At 51.1% G+C, this 21,145-nt stretch overlaps 1 protein-coding gene across 2 annotated transcripts in view; it reads right to left on the bottom strand.

The window, feature by feature from the left end:
* The window catches only part of LOC144106486 (uncharacterized), a 79,319-nt gene extending 64,066 nt beyond the window's left edge, over positions 1 to 15,253 (bottom strand). Inside the window, exon 1 of one of the 2 annotated variants that reach the window (XR_013309020.1) lies at positions 14,857 to 15,253. The gene's annotated coding sequence lies outside the window, so the exon portion shown is untranslated. The remainder of the gene's footprint in view (positions 1 to 14,856) is intronic. The other variant, XM_077639305.1, reaches the window with a different exon arrangement.
* Between the last annotated feature and the right edge of the window lie 5,892 nt (positions 15,254 to 21,145).

Here is a 21,145-nt window from a genome sequence, read left to right as displayed (position 1 = left end):
AGAAAGACAGCAGTATTTGAAAGCCGCGAAAGAATAGTATGCTGCAGCCAGCTCGTAACAATTGCAAAGCCATTGATGAGAGGCTTTTGAGAACAGCCTTGAGTGCTGCTAGGCTTTTCTCCCACACTTGATTGTGTGTGTAGCAGGGGACGCCGCCAGGCACCTGCATGTCCTTGCGCGCCACACCACAGCAACGAAAATTCAGTCCCGAGCAACGAACACCGTGATGGAATCGAGAACCAAGGGTGCGATGAAGCGTGACCAGGCGACCGCGAGTCAGGACGGCACCGCCTCCCATCGCGCGAGAGTCGATTGCGCATCCGACATGCTTCCGGTGCTCATTCCCTTCCAGATGAGCACCGCGCATGACACGCCGCTTGCATTCTCCGTCCTCTTCGGGCACGCACAATGCGCCTCGATACTCGCTGCCCCGCACAAGGATGCCGCGGCGAGTAATGTGCGGTAATAGAGTGAGGCCATACGCTCGCCCGGTGTCATACAAGGGTGCATCAGCGCTGTTATTTACAAGCTCGTGACCTTCGTCGCTGTCGCGGGCTTCCTGCGCCTGTTCTTCCAATGTCTGCGAGCCGAGACGTTTGCGCATTGGTTCTTTGTTTCCCACATTCCCCCCCACGTATATTTTCGCGTCGAGCCATCGCGTCGCTGCTGCAGCCCGAGAAAGGGGGTGCATGGTGCGACGCTGAAAGCATTCCCCCCGAGAGCAGGTTCGGTGGCGCGTCACGAGCGCGTATTAGAGCATATTAGCGACCGGGCGGCGATGTGCTCGCGCGGTGTGATTCACGGTTATTGGGCTGGTGCCGATCACGACGTCGCCTCGGGCCGCCGCTCCGCTCCGTGGAGGGCATGTCACCGCATATTCATGCGTGCTGCGGTACTCTTTCCAGCTTGCGACCAAGCTTAGCTAGAACCAAGTTTTTCCTTCTGTGCCCCAACTTCATCAACGAATCGGAACGGCATCGCACTCAGATGCAGTGTTTTAAGCGCATATAGCAGGCGCCAGAGGCACTGCACTTCTGCAGCCAGTGGCGAACCGTACGCTTTTCGACGGCGAAGAGAAGGGCGGCTGTTCTGCTTCAGCCAAACCCGGATGCTGCGCCGTCGGACTACTCCATGCATGGCTGCCTCCACGGGTGGAAGAGATCCGTCGCGCTTTGTTCGCGCGTTTTCCAAACAGTGCAGCTGCAGTGTGCAGAGACGAGCCGCAGGACTAACTGGCAGCGAGCTCATCCAAGTGGGGAAATTTAGTGACCGCTCGTAGAAATAAAAAATATCGGGCCTAGATAGGGACGAAATAGTTTAGAACTTCTAGAACGCAGAATAGGAATGAAGGTTAAAAAATTCATTACTGTCGCCGCGGTGGTTCAGCGGTTATGGCGCTTGGCAGCTGACCCGAAATACGCTGGTTCTGTCCCGACCGCGGTTGTCGAATTTCAGTGAAGGTGAAATGCCTGAGGCCCGTGTACTGTGCGATGCCAGTGCACATTAAAGAACCCCAGGTGGTAGAAATTTCCCAAGCCCTTCGCTACGGCGCCCCTTATGATAGCCTGAGTCGATTTGGGGCATTAAACCCCATAAACCATAAAAATTCAATACACGATGAGTTCTGAAACACCTTAGAACTGTGAAATGAATGGCCCAGGATACGCTACCGCACTGAAAAATGTTGTGTAACGCATAGTGGAATAAGCTGGTGAAGACAAAGACAGAACGAAGAAACAATAAGGACGAGCGCTACACTCTCAACTCAACATCTCTTAGGTGATTTTTTTCTGGTGACGATTGCTGCTTTGATGATTCAGTATTTTCACAGTTTTCTATTCATATACCTGTGCATTCAGGAATAAATGTTCACTTGAGGGCGTAGCGCTGTTTCTTCGTTCCGTCTTCGTCTTTGCGCGCTTTTTCCACCTCAACAATAAACTCGCTCAACTTTCTGCTCTAATCAATTTGTACGATACCATAACCTCATACAGTTTTTCATACAAATGTCATACAATTATCGTACAAATGCCATTCATTATTGCAAAATCATACGTTTGTCATACAAATGTTATACAATATTGTACAAATTGCACACTGCTCACTGCAGTGATCACTCGGGATTAGAGAAATCTTGGATAAAAATTTCGCTCGACGCGTCCTGCACCACGTGGAAATGGGCACTAACAAACATTTTCGAGGCAAGCTGGCTCCGACCACCACCCTGATCCCGACAGAACCCATCCACCCGTGCACCGTGCAGTGCCCCCGCGTGTGTATATACATGTAGCATAGAAAGACGAACGTACGCGGCTGCTGGAGGTAAAATGCGACGACGCTGAGAAATGCTTCATGATTCATTTCGAGTCGACGTTTCGGACAAAGCCTGTCCTTCCTCAAGACAGTCTTGATATATATATATATATATATATATATATATATATATATATATATATATATATATATATATATATATATATATATATATATATATATATATATATATATGTGTGTGTGTGTGTGTGTGTGTGTGTGTGTGTGTGTGTGTGTGTGTGTGTGTGTGTGTGTGTGTGTGTGTGTGTGTGTGTGTGTGTGTGTGTGTGTGTGTGTGTGTGTGTGTGTGTGTGTGTGTGTGTGTGTGTGTGTGTGTGTGTGTGTGTGTGTGTGTGTGTGTGTGTGTGTGTGTGTGTGTGTGTGTGTGTGTGTGTGTGTGTGTGTGTGTGTGTGTTACGTGACGGCAACTATACGTGATGAGAGATGCCGATGACACGATTTAATGGAGCCTATAGCACGAGCGCTCCTGCCCGCGCCACTGTGGCACCAAAGGACAAGACGGCTGAGAGGTTTGCTCACGCACCCTGGTAGCTTTTCTTGGAACGCTGCCAGTGAACGGCGTCTATGACACATGGAGTGGGCTGATCGCTTGTCGTGGCCTGTGTCACGCACCCGCAGTCCACCGAGTCAGCAGCCGAGACTGGCCCGGAGTACCAGCCGTGCACGGTTACTGCACCCACGGGTACCCAATTGGGTCCTTCCACGGCTTGGGGACGTGGAAGACTGGCTCGTTCAGTTTGAACGCGTCGCCTCATTCAGTCGGCGGGACGAGGCCGCAAAGCTGCGCTAGCTGAGGAGAACCGCGAGGACATCGGGGCCGCCGTCGACTGCTCGAGACCAGCGGGGATCGTCGGGAACGAGCTGGCTCGGCGCAGTGCTCTTTATCGGCCTAATAGTTGGTTTATGGAGACTTGCAGCTGATGTTTTATTCGGGATGTCCATACACTCGCTCAGCTGGGGCCGCCTATCAGCTTCAGTCACGTCAAGTGGTGACAATGAAAGACAACAACACCAAGGCACAGTCCAAGGCAAATGACGAGAGCAATCGAACATGAGTAAACCTGATAAAAGCAGAATCACAAAATAAAAGACAACAATAACAATAAACCACCCTGTGGCATGAAGGAAGGCAAGGAACACTTATAATTGGGGTAGAGGAGGTTATAAACACTTACAAGCCGCGATAGAACCGAAAGGCCATACGATTATGATGCGATAGTAGAGTACAAAGATCCCTTTTAAAGATACATGTAAAAGCTAAAAGCAGTGAAGCTGTCCACTAACTAAGGTGGGCTCTGTTACCACACCTATACTTACACACGAAAAGACTTGGCGTCAAAAAATGACAAGGTAAGAAACAGGCAGCAACGAACATATACACGCCGTGTAAGCAGTCAACGCGTGTAACAATTAAAAATGCGAATCAAATGAGGTGCCACACAATAATTCCACAAGGTGCACAGTATCGAGCCCAAAGGCAGAATTGACGCGGAAAGAAGAATGAAAGCCACGCGAGAGGTTTAAAACCAGGGGAAATAAAGCCACGGGGCATACAGGAAAAAACTAACTACTACTACGCTGTTTACTGCTAAAACCTTCTCACCTACAGTATGGAATGACCTACGTGCTGCTTAAGACATCTGGTTTCTTTGTTTGAAAGTATACAACAGAAGGCGTGCTCACGCACTTCTCACCGGCCTCTTTTATGTAAAGGGCTTGAAGGATTTCCCTCCGTTCTCTTGTGCTCATTCTTCCCAGTGCTACCGTATCCTTCCATTCAGGTGTGCATGCTGGTTTGTGAGGGCACCGCTTGCTGAAAGCTTCACTCGATGCCCCGGCAGTGTTGTTTGCGGCAGGGCAAGGGGATCTCGTAAACGACGCCCCTCTGACGGTCGGCGACTTCGGCAGAGGTGGCGCGACTGTTTTGGTCGAAAAGCGACAGTCGCGGGCCAGTCGCGCGCTGCTCGATTTTGCAGCCCCGCGACTGCGAGTCGCGAACCGCTGAACCAATCAGCGAGCGAGCCGAGCTTTCGGCAACGACGCCGCTCGCGGGTGCGCCGAGCGACGAACTGCGCTATCTGCTCCTTGGCTGCCGTAGTCGTCGCTAAGCCTATCTGGTTTCGCATCGATGCCGCACCTGAGGGCGTTTCGGAACTGACCAGCGCTGTAACCAAAATGCTACTTTCGTCACGGCTTTACTGTGAACCCCGTCTCACGATAATATAAAAATATGCTCGATTTCCGCGACGCCTTCGGCAGCGGAGAAAGCAGACGCCAGGCGATCGAGCCGCTTTGGGCAATTCAGCAGCCAATTAGCGGCTATGAGAAAAAATTTGCTTGTAACCAGCAGCTCGGTGTTGGCCAACGACCCTCAAATTTGATTAATTTTTGAATTTCGACTTACCAGACCATGGTATGAACGCGAACAAACAACACACTAGCGCATTTTTCCGACACTAGCGGCCGGCATCCAGGCTGACTGGCAGGCTGCCTGTACGGCCGCGGTGTACATTGCCGCTATATCTTTCTCTTCGCTCAGGTCGTCGCAGTACATTGCTAATATCGAGGGACCAGAGCACTTTCGAGGGCCAAGCGCGAACGCAGGAGACGCGGCCAAAGTTCTCGTTTCAAACGAGAATCGAACGAGAAGGCGACCCGCAGGTCGCCCGTGGAAGTGTGAACATCGGTGTTGTCGAACTGCGGTGTAGTCGCAGGCGACTGCTGGTCGCGCGACCTCTGCGACTCTCAAGTGTGAATGAGCCCTTATGTTGCAGGCACTGCTGTCCTTCTTATCGTCGTTGACAGCCCGGCATAGCTTGCCCGCTTGTTAGGTACCGTCAGCACAACCCAGATGCCGTTTACTTTTTAAGCCAGTGTGACAAACTGTGCATGTACGGAAAGGCTGCCCGCCGTCTGTTTGGCTTGGTCTTTTCGTTGTCATGGGGTCTAACGCCGTTGTAGACCTCTTTTACTAGCCCCTCGGCTATGGAGGCTATACAACATCCATAGGGTAGCAAGACTTTCTCATGCGTGCCACCTGTTCTTCGAGGCTGTCGTGAATCTCGTGAGAGCAAGACTTATTGACAGCACCGCGGTTCCGCACTATGCTCCTTTTTTGGAATGCGCCAAATGATAAGGTAAAATTAGTTTGTTTCTTTTGGAACGGGGCTGATACATCCAGCACAACTGAGGTTCATCAAGACAAAGGGGGGAGTCCTTTAGCCCCAATGCACCTTTTCGGAACACACTGTTTCCACCACCTCTGCTTCAGTTAGTGGTTGAGTAAAATCGTGCATAATTATAAAATCATCCACGTAACAAAAAACCTTGAGGAATCTGAACCCTGAACCAATGTGCTCATTACAATGGGTCAGGGATCTTTCACTCAGAATAGGAGCGATACACTAGCCTATATGCACACCCCGTTATTTTGCACAAACAGGCCATCTTTAAGACGTACATAAGTGGATTCAAGATATAACACTTAAACAATGCTACAGGATTATCAACCGAAACCTCGCCAGAATTCTGGAAGCCAGATGGGTTCCCGTACAGCACCCAGTGGCTCAATCTGAGGCCTGCATTCAGAACAGTTGGGGATAAGAGTTAATGGAGAATACCAAACTAATCTGCGATTCGCTGATGACATTGCCTTGTACTAAGTCACTCGGGAGATGAACTGCAAAGCATGTTCAATGAGTTAGGCAGACAAAGCAGAACGATGGGTCTAAAAAATGACTTGCAGAAAACCAAAGTAATGTTCAGCAGCGTATATAGCGAAGAAACATCAATTCACATTTGGTAGCGAGGTGCAGGGAGTCGTAAGAGAATACGCCTACACAGGGCAGGTAGTGACAGCTGATGCGGATCATGAGAGGGAGATAACTAGAAGGATAAGAATGGGGTGGAGCGCACATGGCAGGTTCTCTCAGTTCATGAATGGCAGTTTACAAATATCCCTCAAGAGAAAAGCTTACAGCAGCTCTACATTACCGGTACTCACCTACGGGGCAGAAACGTGGAGGCTAACGAAAAGGATTCAGCTTAAGTTAAGGACAACGCAGCGAGCCATGGAAAGAAAAATGATAGGTGTAACGTTAAGAGATCGGAAGCGGGCCGAGTGGGCGAGGGAACAAATTCGGATTAATGACATTCTAGCCTAAATCAAGAGGAAGAAATGGACTTGGGCAGAGCATGTAATGCGAAGGGCAGGGCCAGTAGGAGAGACACGGGAAAGGCCTTTGCCCTGGCGTGGGCGTAGTCATGCTGATGATGATGCTACCAGTAGAGAAGGCAGAACAGTTACCAGGACTGTTCTTACTTGAAGGCAATTCGATCACTTCCCTAGAATTTTTGACGCGGAAGGGGTACTCTACACTTAGGGCGTTTAGATGCTTTTGCGGAAATCAAGCTGGAACAAACGGAGTAGATGTGCAAAAGCGTTTGTTTAGCCTAATTGGACCATAGTTTCGTTTCCTGGGTCGTTGGCGTGTCTGACGACGATGTTAGACTCGGGTTACGCTCTCATCGAGGTTAAGCTGATCCGATATGTTCGCGCTGCAGATGGAAGTTGATCGAGACACGATGCGCAGTGGCGAGAGTGTGCTGCAGTTTAACACAAGGCTTGATCGGCTCTCGTGCAGTGACCAGCGAAGCTGATTGTTGACGCTTTCAACCTGAAAATAGAAACATTCCTATATGCATGGTTGTACGCTTGCCTCATACGTGTGTGTATAGTATCGGCATGCAGAGACTGGTGCGGCGAACAGTTTACATCGCCTCTCCAAAATAAGGGATTAATACCCGGTATTTACCTAAAGGGGTTCGTGACACGCATGCGAAGAGATGGGAGTAAACAGTCATCAAGCTCTTCGCAGAGCAGACCCCCGAAGCGATGGCGCGGTGCGTTCTCAACGCAGCGAATTGCAGTGTGCGCAAAGCTTCTGGGCGGCAGTCGGGAGGAGGGAAGATGGCCGTATATATACGCCGTTAGCATGAAGTGAGGCCGCGCTTAACTATTTACTCTCGCTCAACGGCCCGCCGAGTCTAAATTAGTGTTCTTAAGGCCGCGTTTTCCGGGGATGCTCTCTCCTGCGCACATTCGAATGCGTGACTCAGTCGATCCATCACTGCGTCGCTCGTCATGGCTAATGCATACGGTGTCGGCGACTGTTTGCGTCTGTAGTGCTCTCTGGTGCACTGCGGCGTGCCTGATGTGTCTGCAGGGTTGTTTGTCGCTGCTGCCCGGAAACTTGTGCCGTGCCACTGTTTTGCACGCATGGAGGCGAGCGTCCAGTCGGAGTGGCCCCGCATCAAAGACAGGGCTTTAACGCACTGCATCAAGTGCAGAAGGCGACCGCAGCAGTGGCCTCCCTCGCTTCGACTTGCTGTAATCCACGCGCGGGGGCCACCACTCAAAAGGGCCCAACATTCTCGTACACAAAATTTTGAAAATTGCAAGATGGAAATGTTGCAGGCAGTGGTCCATTCTTCCGACATCGTTCTTTTGTGGGCGCCCCGCACTCATCGCCGATGGCTCAGCGGCGACGGCCAGCGAACAACGTCCGCTCGGCCCCCGCTGAACTCAGCGTTCCAGACAACTCCTCTCCTTTCCGTGGGGTGGCTGGCGCTGCACTTCCTAGGCATCGAGCAGTTAAGAATCCCGTATAAAAGCAATGGGGAAGGCTTTTGACCATAGCAAAAACGTTAATAGGAAAAAAATGCAAGACTGCCGTCGAATATATTATTATAGTGAAATCTTACGTTAGATGAAAAAAAATAGCGTTCATAAATGATTTTGTCCAGAATTTTTGGGTATGCAATTCGCACACGGTAGTCTCCGCACCGACTGACCACGCGAGGAGTGAGCGCGCAGCCTTGCCTTCGCCCCTGCGAGGATCGAGAGAGTCATGCCGTGCACATAGAACATAGCCAGCACTACATAGCCAGCAAACTCGTTCGTTTCAGTCTTTGCGAGTAACATCGACCGCGGGTAGCAGTCGACCGCCTCGCGAAAGCCGTTGAGACGAAGCGCGCGAGACACGCGCACAAGTTGTAAGCGGGGATGGTTAATAACGGCACATGTGACGTTTGCTTAAAAAGATTACCGGGAAATGCGACAACTGATGCGACAGTTTTGCGGGGATTTATGCACGATGATTATTTTCGTGTTTTCGCGCTACTGAATGTATTCCCACTTAGAGTTAGTTGGTCATCAATTCACTCTCGCCTTGCCATATGCTATAGCTGTCCCGGTTAGCTCAGCATATAGAGCGACTGCCCCTGTGAGGCGATGGCCCCGGGTTCGAGCCCCGGAGAATCTTTTCAACCACCAAGTTCTTGTAGAAGCTGTACTTACATATATTTCCTTTGTAGCCGTATGGCTCGCTTGGGTGAATGCTAATGAGTAATTACTCCCTAATTACAAATACACTACTCATCCTTGGGAGATTTTCCTAAACATTAACTGGCTGCGAGATGGCAACTAGCGCTGAAGAACACAGTGGACAACGAAAAGATACCGACGGGACACACGCTATCGTATACGTTGTCTCCGATGGCGTAGTTTAGCGCCTTGTCGCAGTCAGTGAATGAAAAGCATCAGCTGTCCCGTTCTTCTTCCTCTGACCATTCCGCCAACAGTTCTCCACTCGCAGCCGAGGCCATCGAGTTTTCCTAGAGGGCGAAGGAGGTTGGGTCCCGCTTCTGGAGGACTTTCCCACTGAGTCTTAAGTTGGATTTCGCCATCGCTTTGTCGTTCCGCAGCTGGGTGCAGGCTGGAGGTGGTCATGGGTGGCGCTTCTGCACATAGTCAGAGTGGTGCGTGGGTGGAGGGGTCCGCCTAGCCAGACTGCTGCGTTTGCAGTAAAACAGAATATGAGGCTGGCATATATACGCGTCATCCTACTGCCGCCAATCCTATACATCGCAAATGTGGAACAACCCAAAGGCGCCAGTCGAGGCGTGCCTTTACGAGATTGGCTCAGTTGACAGCGGATTCCGCGAAGACTCATCACCAGCCTCACTACTCCCACTTCAGGACAAGGCTTCTTTGATATCTCTCCCTGCAGGCCCTGCAGTGTGCCTGCTGCAGCCACCGTATCTCGGCAAGCTTCGTAATTTCATCTGCCCACCGAACTTTCCGCCGCCCTCTGCATGCTTCCCCCCCGTTTCACTTAAGGACCAGTGGTTATCTTGCCTTTGCATTACATACCCTGCACAAGCCCATTTCTTCCTCTTGATTTCGACTAGGATGTCATTAACCCGCGCTTGTTCACTCACCCACTCTGCCCTCTTCCTGTCTCTTAACGTTACACTTGTTATTTTTCTTTCCATGGCTCGCTGCGTTGTCCTTAACTTGAACAGAACCCTTTCCGTTAGGCTCCACGTTTCTTCCCCACAGGTGAGTACCGATAAAATGGAGCTGTTATCAACTTTTCTCTTGAGGGGTATTGGAAAACTGCCGTTCATGATCTGAGAGAACTGCCAAATGCGCTGCACACTATTCCTGTTCATGTAGTTGTCTCGTTCCCGTGATTCGGATCCGCGGTCCCTACTTGCCCTAAGTAGGCGTATTCCCTTACCACCTTCATCACCTCCCCTTCAACAGATCTGCTGGTATATACCTGGTCCTCACCAGCTGCTTCCCAGCTTCATTGCTCCTCGAGCTTTTGTTACTGGCGGAATGTCCCAGTGATGTGCACTATACTGCCTCGCTCATTAACGTCCTGATTACATTGGCTAACCCCCAGGATTTTGCAGAATTCTCTTCGGCTACTTTGACTATTCTTGTGCATATTGCTATAATATGACATATTACCCTGTTTTTAGGCGCAACGAAGACACACGCAAGAAAGACGACAACGCGGGCGCCTGTACTGTTTAATCAGGTGAAGGCAGTCGACATATATAGCCCTCCCTGCTGGAGCGACGCGTAAAAGGCAGCAAGAAAACCAGCGCCATGCATCTTATCAGAGTAGGCGTGAAAGAAATTTCCGCTCAGCCTCATAAAGAATAACTCAGGTGTCACTAAGACAACTCGAACCCGCCTTTCTGATGCAAAAGGCTTCCAGAGTTTCACGAGCCCTCTGTTGCATGCCTATATATACCTGAATCCTCACATCGCGGAAGCGTGTAGTGCTTGTACATTTGGAGCAAGCCCTGCAGTGTTCGACCAATCTCTCACCCTCATTGCTTTCAAAATCCTTTGCATGTTCCCTAAGTCGGTCATTCACGCAACGTCCCGTCTGTCCGATATGGGATTTTCCGCAGGACAGAGCATTTTTATAGACCACTTTAGAAAATGCTGCCCATGTCTGATTTGACAGCCGACCTTTTGGCTTTGGAAAATTATGCGACGGCTTAGCGGGGCAAGTTTGGGGGGGGGGGGGGGGGGGTGGGGGGGGGGGTGGGGGGGGGGAGCGAAAACCACCGGTGTGCATTAAACCGGTTTGCTACTCTCCTCACGCCGTGAAGAACGTTGCGGACGTAAGGCACCACTACAGGCCTCTCATTTCTGCTTGCTCCAGCCTTCCACTTCTCCAGAAGCGTTTCCGCCACAGATACCAACTATCTTAAATGCCAATAACACTGCCCTCTTTTTCTCCTAACGACTACATCTCGTTTTTCCCTATGCCTATAGTGTCCTCTTCACCGCTTTTATAGCTACCTGCGTCCTTCAGAACATGCATGCTCGATTCTCTCCATATTAAACTTCCTTATATCGGCTACCATGCGCTTGTTATAACTTCGATAGCTGCGTCAGTTCTGTCCTGTCTTAGGGGCAAGACGCCTTCATACTTTGGCGTTTCTTCATCAGATCTTTCGTCTCATGCCGGTGGTATCTTGTCGAACCGCCCTACCGCGTATACTTCTATAGAAGTATACAGCGCTGTATAGGCTGTATACAGCGCTGTATGTTGCTGTATACAGCGCATTCTAGCGCAACGATAGCTGCGAGATTAGTGTTCACTGCTTGAACACGAAGGCCGTCGTCCTCAGGTAATTAAAGGCGAATTCCTGTTCTGCGCAGATATCCTGAATTCCTCTACTTTCCCTCCAACGGAGATTGCTGGGGTGAAAAATAGTACGCTCAGACATATGGGCGAGAGCTTGTCCGATCGCAAGCTGCAGTGTGCGCTGCAGTCGCGCGACCGGTGGAGCGCTAAGCAGCACAGCTGCTGTATCACGGAATCGCAGCGCTAGCAGACAAAGACACAAACACACACTTGCGCTGACGTGTGTGTTTGTGTCCTTGTCTGCTAGCGCTGCGATTCCGTGATGTTCGATCACCACCAACTCGCCCAGCGACATACCCTGCACAGCTGCTGTACATCTTGCGAAGAAATGTCGGCCTGAAAGCGCAGCTATAGTCGGGGTCTGATTCGGCTTTGCATTACTTGCAGCGAGCGGTGGGCACAGATTTGCGCGTGCAACTACCCCACCAGGAGTGCTATGCAGTGTGTTTCACCTAAGACTATATATGAAATGAAATTGAAACTGTTTTTTTTTTAGAAAAGGAAATGACGCAGTAATTGTCTCACTTTCCTGGGAGGACACCCGAAAATAACTTTGTGAGCTAGAACAGCCCTGTTTTCGGCATATCATTGTCAGCTGTGTAGTATACATCAGAATGCTAAGATGCGCTGTCTATCAGGCTGGTTAACTAATATTTTGTAGTTAACTTTTAATGGCTCATACTTACGTCCGCCCGTTACATTTTAGGTCACGTGATCTTTCTGCCACGCTCGCGCCAGCTGCTCTTCTCCCCTGTCGTATAATGAATTCAAGCGCGGCAAATTCAAATCAGTGCAATTGAATCGCAAACGGCTTTCGCCTTCCCGCAGTTAAGAGATATCCAAGTGCCTCCAACGAATTTCTTAGCTATTCCTGTTAGGCTCCTTTATTATTCGGAGGCGTGTAGCCCAGCATAAGTAGTATCCATATCAGTTCTTAAAATTTGGAAAACGCGGTTACCCTCGGTGCTGTGGCCCAAATAAAATTGGGCTATTTCGACGAGTTACGTGCACTGGAAGGGTTGCGTTGCCTGCAAGCTTCTCGAAAGCGCATGTATTTTGCCGCGATATTGCCAAAATTGTTGGGCCAATGAGGAGCCGCGGGTAACCGCCTTTCCGAAATTCTGAAAACAGATATGGATATTAATTACGATGGGTTACGCGCCTGTCAATAATTAAGGAGCCTAACAGTAATAGTTAAAAAGTTAACTATTTGATAGTAGACAACCCGCCTGGTGATTAGCACGTCTTACCTGTATGCTGATGTAGTACACCGATAACAATGCTATGTCGAAAAAAGCGCTCTTCTCGCCCAAAAAGCCTATTTTTAAAAATTGTGTAAAGTCCTAGGTGAAACCCCCATCAGTATACATCATCATTCGCAGGATGACAGGCACAGGAGAGTTCTGAAAGCGGCCGGCAGGGGGCTCGCGACGTCCCCAGCACGGCGCATTTCACATACAATCGGGTAATTTCGTGCCGTGCATGCGGTGCCCTGCCGTAGTGGCTGGAAGGAGGCAGCAAACAGAAACAGGTTGTTAGGGCTCCGTGGGTTAAATCCACAATGATTGACGAGTTTCGCGATATCGTCGTCGGGCAACGCCGTTGTTCTTCCACGATGTCTAATCCATGCTGGTCAACGCGAGCTGCCGGATTATAGATAATCCCGTATGCGAGAAATCTCACCACGCCCTCCGGCGGGGAACAACTGCGGCTGCAGAACACGTGCCGAAGAAACGCGGCGCATGTCTGCTTCCAAAGAGCGGGAAGCTCATCCGCAGCACTGCTGCTATGTACGCGTACTCACCGACACAGTAACTGCGCACAGGCAGTTTCAGAAATGTCTGCCGTGTTTAAATTAAAGGAGGGCTGTGTCTGCACAACGCGTTCTTATGAGAATAAATCGATCCCGTCATGATTATTTATACTGAGTTAAACTGGCCGCCTAGTTTCACTTGAACCTCTGTGCAGAGTTGTAGTTTACTGACCCCAGTCAGTCTACTAACTTTAAATTCAGCGTTGGTGAAACGCAATTAAGTAACGTGGCTGTATGCTGCCCGCTTTGCGATGAGTGCACTCAACTTTCCCCCTCTTCGGGCACTGTCGAAGACATATCTTTAAGGAAACGGCTCACACAGCGCTAGTCTGCAGGGCCTATATATATTCTTCGGCATGTAGATGGCGAATGTTATAATCAGTATTTATTTTTCTGGCTCTAAAGCCACGAAATACTCCGAACAGATTTTTTTCACAATGTTGTACCACACAGAAGGGCTAAGGTAATTCTCACGTACACATAGACACACTCTAAACCTCCCCGGTATGATTTTGAATGCAACTTCGGCTGAACATTCCAGGACCAGACCCGTCAGTTGGCGGAGCAGACAGCTCGAGCTCTAAAAAGGTCGGCAATACGACTCGCTGTATGCAGCGCAACTGTGCGCTCTCACCTGTCTCGGACCGGTACGTGCTCACGCTCCTCGACTGGCCACAAAGGGCATCCGTGTTTCTGCTCAGGCGTTAAAGCGCTCTAAAGGCTTCATGTGTGCAGTATACATACTGCTGGCACCTAAGGCGAGACATAACTGCGAAGTGGTGTTAATTTCCCTGCATAGTGGAAAAAAAAAGCTCTGTGGACCAACGCTCGAGGTATGATCTTTGCTTGTCTGCGCGACATTTTCTTAGCGTTCAGTTAATGTTTTGTTACTGTTACGAGCCAATGCTTCATTATTGTTGTTCCTATGTGGTACTTTCACCATTAGTTAGCATTTTTGTGCTAACCGTTCCGTTAGAATAAATAAAAGCGCAGGGGAGGTAATTCTTGAACGTGGTTCAGTTGATCTTTAGCATTTGAGGTTGCTCAATCCAGATCCAAAGAGCCTTTAGCCAATCGATATTCGGTGCAGTCTAATAAGTAGAGAACATTTTGACGCTTGAGAGATTCAACTCAATAATATTTTGTTTCTAGTCGAGTTGATGCTGACCAAGAAAGATTCAATAGGCAGCCAGTTGAAAGAGCCTCCTTGAGATGGAAGGCGGGCCAGTATATATGTCGTTAGTATTCGGGCCAATGTGATGTAACAAATCATGTGCTTCCGTATATCGCCCGTCATAGAGACCGCGACGAGGTGCGAAAACAGTGAGGACGGAATAAAAAGGGTATCGCCAACGCATTTTGCTGGCTTGTATCAGCGGCTGTTTAAGTGGCGCAGCATTGTTCTGCCACGGCCTGGAAATGCTACTTACGACGGGTAAGGAAAGAGCTCTTGGTCGACGTTGCTCGCATCCGTGGGCCCCTAACGCAATCACGATGCAGTTCGGGAGAACGCACAGAGGGCACTTGCCGTGTGCGCTCGTGAGAAGTGCCTGCAGCACTGCAGCACATGTTCGCAGGCTGGAGTTTCGTGCTCTCATGAAGCAGCGAGGTGCAGAACGCGAGCGATGCCCCGAAGCGCGCCTTCCTCCACGAGCACGCCGCGGCAGGATTGCCCCGAAGAGAAGCGCTCACCTCTTCTTGTTCCGCGGCGCGGCGGCGGTGATCCGAGGAGTTGGCCCGGCAACACAACAGTCCTCGTCCGCGGCGGTCATCGGAGTCCGGCGCCACGCGGCAACGTGCGGCAAACAGCCCCACCTTCCGCAGACCAATGGCAGCACGCTCCGGCTGACCTGCCTCGGGAGGCGCTGCCCAATCGGCGAGTGGAGCCGCTGCCGCCGGCTCTGATTGGTCGCCGTTCTCTGCACACCTGCGTGGGACCAGCCAATCGCAGCACCGCGGCTCCGACGGTGGGCCGAGGCCCCGGGGTGTCCCTTCGCACCCAGGGGCCGCCAGCTGTTTTTCCGCGCAGATACACGCGTGACCACGGCGCTTCTTGCGGGAGCGAGGCTCGGCCCGATCGATGGCTGCTCCGTTCAAGGCTGGCTGCTTCTTCCCCGCGACGGAGGCCCCCGACGACGACTTCCCGCGGAGAGCACGGGGGAAAGAGTGCGCTGCGAAGAAGAGCGCCCTTCGCTGCCACCTGCTCCACTCCAAGGGGCAGCACAGTGACTGCGCAGTTTGTCGATGAGCATAACGCAGTCTTAATCGGCTGCAGCAGAGTGGGCGCAAAAAAAAAAGGCAACAAAGCGTGAACAAATCATTTCAGTGCTGTTAAAAAGGTTGGCAAATCTTTCGGAACTCTGTAAGGTTGTTCAACAAACACTGACCCATTCGTTGCAGTGAAGGTCAGCCAATGTCATGTTTACGTTGGCATCGCGATGGTTAAAGCACCGCCTTATTTCTTCTTACTGACTCGACTTCAGGTATATTAAGTAGATGCAGAGTTTTTGGAATGGCAACTGCCATGTCACACAAAGTGCGCATCAGCCAAGTGCGCAACCAGCGGTTGCCTTTGTGATGCCTATGACAGCAGCCAATATAACACGCAGACCACAAGGCCGGAGCCGAGTTCCGGGGCTGTGTTGTATGACGGTCCATTTTATTTTTCATTTCGTTCGGCCATGACGTCAACATGGCGAAAGCAACGCAGATTGGAAAGCAAAGCGGCTAATCACTGACACACAAGCACAGACTGATGGCCGAATTGGTGCTCCACGGCAGACCACGTATACATACATACGAGCGCACACGAAGACAGAGAACGACGCAGACAGCACAATTAAGCGCTCACTTCCAGCTACTACAATCCTTTATGGGCACAAATGCGTGACATGCACACCTTCGTTCATGACGCCATCCAACCGAGTCAGTGTCGACATTTCCAGTTTGACGACGTCATGAAGGAGTGTGTGCATATCACGCATTTGTGCCCATAAACGATTATAATAGTTGGAAGTGAGCGCTTGTGCTGTCTCTCTCTGGCGTCGTCCGCAATGTGTAATCACAGCAATCTGTAATCCCTCCAGTCCGGCTCGGTCACACGCTGCAGCCCCGATTAGTCGCAAACGATCTCTGTGCCCAGTCACTCGTGGGCAGTGCGAGCAACAAGTGCGCCACCACGGGCGTGCTTCTCCTTTCACGACCAACCGTTGAATGGGACGATCGTTGCAGAATGTGTAGGGAACGAGCACACGTCGTCCCCTCCTGCAGACTCGCCTGAGCTGGGCTGTGACGACGCTCAGGTTTCCCTCCCTGCACACACGACGGCTGCTGCGAGCAGCAACCTGCGGAGAGAAAAACCCTGTTGCACAGTTTTGTCGCTCAAAGTTGGCCGCGCTATGAGCACTCCGAGGCTACCCATCCCCCGAAGAAGTGCTCCCGATCGTAAAATGTGTTGCGCCTTGAAAAAACCCGCCATCGCATGTATACACTGGCATTGTGGACAAGCCCGTGCTGTATGAATCGGTGGACTTGAAACGCAGAAAGGTAGTGCGCGCTTCACGCGACGCTGCAGCAGCAGGAACCGTGGCAGCAGCCGCAAGAGCACCTGCGCGCACACGCCTCAGCCCATATGCATGCGCGGACACAGAGGCTCGATACGTGCGCGTCTCCGCGGGTGGCGATCTTTCGCTTGACCGCGCATTCAGCCGAGGCACACCGTAACGAGCTGCCGCTGACAAATGGCCGACCGCCACCTGGGAGGCCGCGGCGGGAGGCTGCGGCTTCTGTGCGACGCCAACGCATGCAGGTGAGGGAGAAAACAGGGGGCACGTAATTTCGTTAGCTCTCAGTTTATGGTGCACAACGGTTTGCGGTCCATGGCTTTCTTCCATTCGCTGCTCTCCACGAGGGGCTTGCGACGACGAGTGGCGGTGGCGGCATTAGCAACAGTGGCAGCAGAAACGTTCTCGTACGCTATGCTGCGGAAATCGCGAAATTCAGCTAGAGGGAGGGCGTTGCTAGTCTTTTTTGATCTGTCGTCGCTTCCTTCCTTGACTGCTGCATGCTCCACGTGCAGAGCCACTGCGAAGCTGCTGCCACGTCTTCCCTTAGAACTGACCCCCCTCCCCCAGGCGTCGGCAGAGTGACGGTGCCTTGCTATGTGACAGACACCTTGTGGCTGCTGCAGTATATATATACCGCGGCTTATTCCAAGCAATCGTCACGAGGAAGAGCCCAGCCAGTGTCGCTAAGCTGTACTCTTCTGCGCGGTCGCCGATTGGCTCTCTTTTTCAATCTCCAAAGCCATGTGCGCCGCTGGGTGGCAGCCGAAGGAACTAAAAGCGCTTAATTGTCCGGTGAAGAATTCGTGCGTTTCCCTGTTGGCCGATGAATATAACGAGAGTTCCGCCCCTCCACTGCTATTGAATCGCCTTTATTTTCCTCATTTAAATAAATACAGGACAGGATGGTGCTGGTAGCTTGAGAGCATAAAATGAGGCGATAAGACAAAATGTTATCGCCAGTGCATGCAGTGCGCTGCTGGAAAGATATCGCGTCATCCGCGAGAAGACCCGGAGCCCGCTATCTCAACTAGATTGGATATCCGGCTGTTGGCCGCAGTATATCGAAACGTGGGCCAATTAGTGACCGCAGGTACAAACCGCCGTGCACTCCGAGCATGAAAGGAAAAGAAGAAGCGGGTAGCTAGGGCGCTCCTTTTACGGAGCACGTTATGCTGCATGCGCAACCCCTCGGAGTAGATTGCCATCCATGCGGAATGCTGTCAACGGAAGCAGATTCTCTCTTCGAAACATGCGAACGTCAGCAGTTGCGAAGATTTCAATCGCGGTTTCAACCTCCGCTCCTCCGCTGCCGAATTTAAACGCCCATTATGAACCGCATATGCACTTTGCAGTGAGCATTCACCTCCGCCGCCATATTCATCGATCGAAATCCACTCCGAGAGTTGGGCAGCATTAAAGGGGGTGCCCTCCCAGATAGGCCTACCGGTGTTTAAGGTGCGAGGAGATCACAGGGCGAATAAAAATTGGCTAGAGAGCATTAATTTGACGACCCGCCGCGGTGGCTCAGTGGTTAGGTATCTCGGCGACCAGCTGACCCAGAGTTCACGGGTTCGAACCCGACCGCGGCGGCCGCGTGTCTATGGAGGCGAAACGAAAAAGCCACCTATGTGCTGTGCGATGTCAGTGTACGTTAAAGATCCCCAGGTGGTCGAAATTATTACGGAGCCCTCCACTACGGCACCTCTTTCTTCTTTCACTCCTTCCTTCATCCCTTCCCTTACGGCGCGGTTCAGGTGTCCGCCGAGATGTGAGACAGATACTGCGCCATTTCCTTTCCCCCAAAACCCATTTTCAGTTTTTTCACTCGACGAGACTGTCAAGGTACAACTGCAGCTTACTGTTATACCTCGCAAGTAGAGAACATGAAAATGTGTATACAACTCCGCCACACCGGTGGGAAACAAGGAGGCTAAGGAAAAAACATTGAAATAAGGTTGCAAGCAAAGGGCAGCAAGCGTTGAGAAGGAGCGGATAACGCCAAGGGACGAAAGATTTGCATGGACTAGGGATCAAGCTCGCGCGCATGTTCATAAAGGGGAGTCAGTCAATGCATAACAGTGTCGATGGTCTGCTATAGTGTGCAAGAGGCGGCAAAGAGCGGATGGGATCGGGGCAGCCGCTTGGCACAGGACGGGTTCAGTAAGGGGGATGGGCCTTCAATTCTCCTGCAGTGCATGGGCGAGGTTTATCCGATGGCGGCGAATTAATTGCGAACAGCGCAGGACAGAAGGGCTGCACTGCACTGCAATGCAGACGCTGTATTCGTTTCGTACTGGGCCCGATGCATAACGTTTGGGGCTGTGTAATTAAAGTTCGCCATGAAAAGGTTGTCTCCCCTTTCTGCTCCCGCACAAGCTTGGAGATAATTTAATGAGAGGAAAAAGCGCAGCTTGTGGTCAGTGCCAAATGTATCCGAATGAAGCATCCGCTTTCTTATCACGTCCGAAACAAAATTGCCCCGAATGAAACCGAGGCGTGAAACAGGCAAGTTTCAAGGTGTATATATACACGGCTCCCGCGCCGGCCTCGGTCGTTTTCGACAATGTTCGTGCGTTCGCCCCGGCCCTCCCATGGACCGCGCTACGCAGTGACAAGTAGTAGCGCATTCGAAAGTGCAATGCATTATACATTTCAAAGGTGTGTATTGCTATAAATGCCAGCTAATTTTGGTGCGCGTGTAGTGAGCAAAATGCGAATTTCGTAAAACGATGTTTCGGTTCGACTGGCCGTCTTTGTGAAGTTTCTAAAGAACAAACAAAAATTCCTGCACCACAGGGACGGCAGCTCCTGCAGAATTTAGAAAATGGGTTAATCTCCACTCTTAAGAACCGGCACCCTTGAGAAGACAACAATGGCGCATATTATAGATTCTGGTTCTGGTAGCATTGATATTTGGCACCATGTATACGTTGCATATCACTTCGTTCTTTTTTTTAGGGCGTGGCTTCTAAATACCCAGCAAGTGGAACCAAAACCCGACCGTCAGATCACAAGATTAACGCATTTTCTAAATTCTGCAGAAACAACTGCCGTTTCTGTGGCGCATTGTTTTTTTTTTTTTCAAACATCACAAAGACGGGCCAGTCGAACAAAAACGTTGTTTTACGCAGCACTCCGTATTTTAATCACTGCACACGCATCAAAATGAGTTGGCATTAACAATGCGCACCTTTGAAATGTAAATACGTTGCACTCCCGATAGTTTTCTGGCCCACGTACGCCACAGCGATCGTGCAAATATTTTGAAAAACGGTCAGTGACTGCCCCCTGGCTCAAGGGGCGGGAATTTAAGACACACGCAAGCAAGTGTAGCCGCAGAGAGAAATCTTTTCCGTACACTGCATATACCCAAGATAAACGAGGCGAACTCACTGCGCACTGTCGGGTCGTCCAACTGCGCCCTTGGGTGGGCTCTTTCCGTAGGCCTGAAGCCGAACGCTCTTACCAAGGTGACATCTGTTCTATAATACATGAAAATCACCAACTTTACATTTAACAACGTTATTTGACCTGCCATCTGAATGAACTGATCGAGACGAGAAGTGGCCAAGGGGTCGAGAAAGTGAACGATCATATGCAAAACAACCACTGGAGGCTAGCCCAGATATTTCCGGCTAACAGTGAAGGAGATAAGCGCGTTCTCTAAAAGCTGAGCGAAGCAGAAGTTCACAGCGCAAGACACAGGAAGGCAGATACACACAAGCGAAAAAGCTTCGGGATAGGAACACGTGAAAAAGATTGACTGCCAGCTGCGTCACCTCGAAGTGGTCATCAACAATCCGAGGGTCGCCAAAAGCGACGACGGACAGCTACGGCGCATGCCTCTGGGGTTCCTCATGCGCGGCGCCAAGCCAACCGTGTGGGAGGCGCAGAAAAGGACCCATCAGCAACTGTACACATGTAGGCCATAAATTAACGACGCCCTCGGCAATCGGCGGGCCTCTCCATCGAAGTCGCCACCCTTTCTCCCCCTCTCCCGGTGCTCCCTCGATCGCAAGCAACAATGGCGCCTAATCTCTCTCCGCGAGACACACGCGTCGTGCGGAGAAGCTCGACGCCAAGGGGCGCTAACGGCGTCGCTAAGCCCCGCAGTCGATATCCCGGTCTGCTGCTTTATGGCCGGATCAGCGACCACCGCTTATCGTGCTGGCGTTTCTCTCGGCAGTGCTTGTTGCCGTCGCGTGCACCAGATAGCGCGCTAACGGCTCCCTCTGTTCTCGCATGTCGCGCTGTGTCGGTCGTGGAGCCCCGCGTAAATCCCTCGTCAGCTACTCGTCCCCCTGAATTCTGTAACGTTCTTCTTTCTCGAAGCAACTATGGCTATCAGAAGCATCCTTCCGAGATTATTGCATTCATGCGTCGCCCTACGCTTTCAGAGTCAGAAAATATGGTGC

The sequence above is a fragment of the Amblyomma americanum genome, chromosome 10, assembly GCF_052857255.1.
Source record: "Amblyomma americanum isolate KBUSLIRL-KWMA chromosome 10, ASM5285725v1, whole genome shotgun sequence".
Lineage (NCBI taxonomy): Eukaryota > Metazoa > Arthropoda > Arachnida > Ixodida > Ixodidae > Amblyomma > Amblyomma americanum.
Note: the sequence above shows the minus strand (reverse complement) of the source record. Positions and strands in the feature narration are given on the sequence as shown.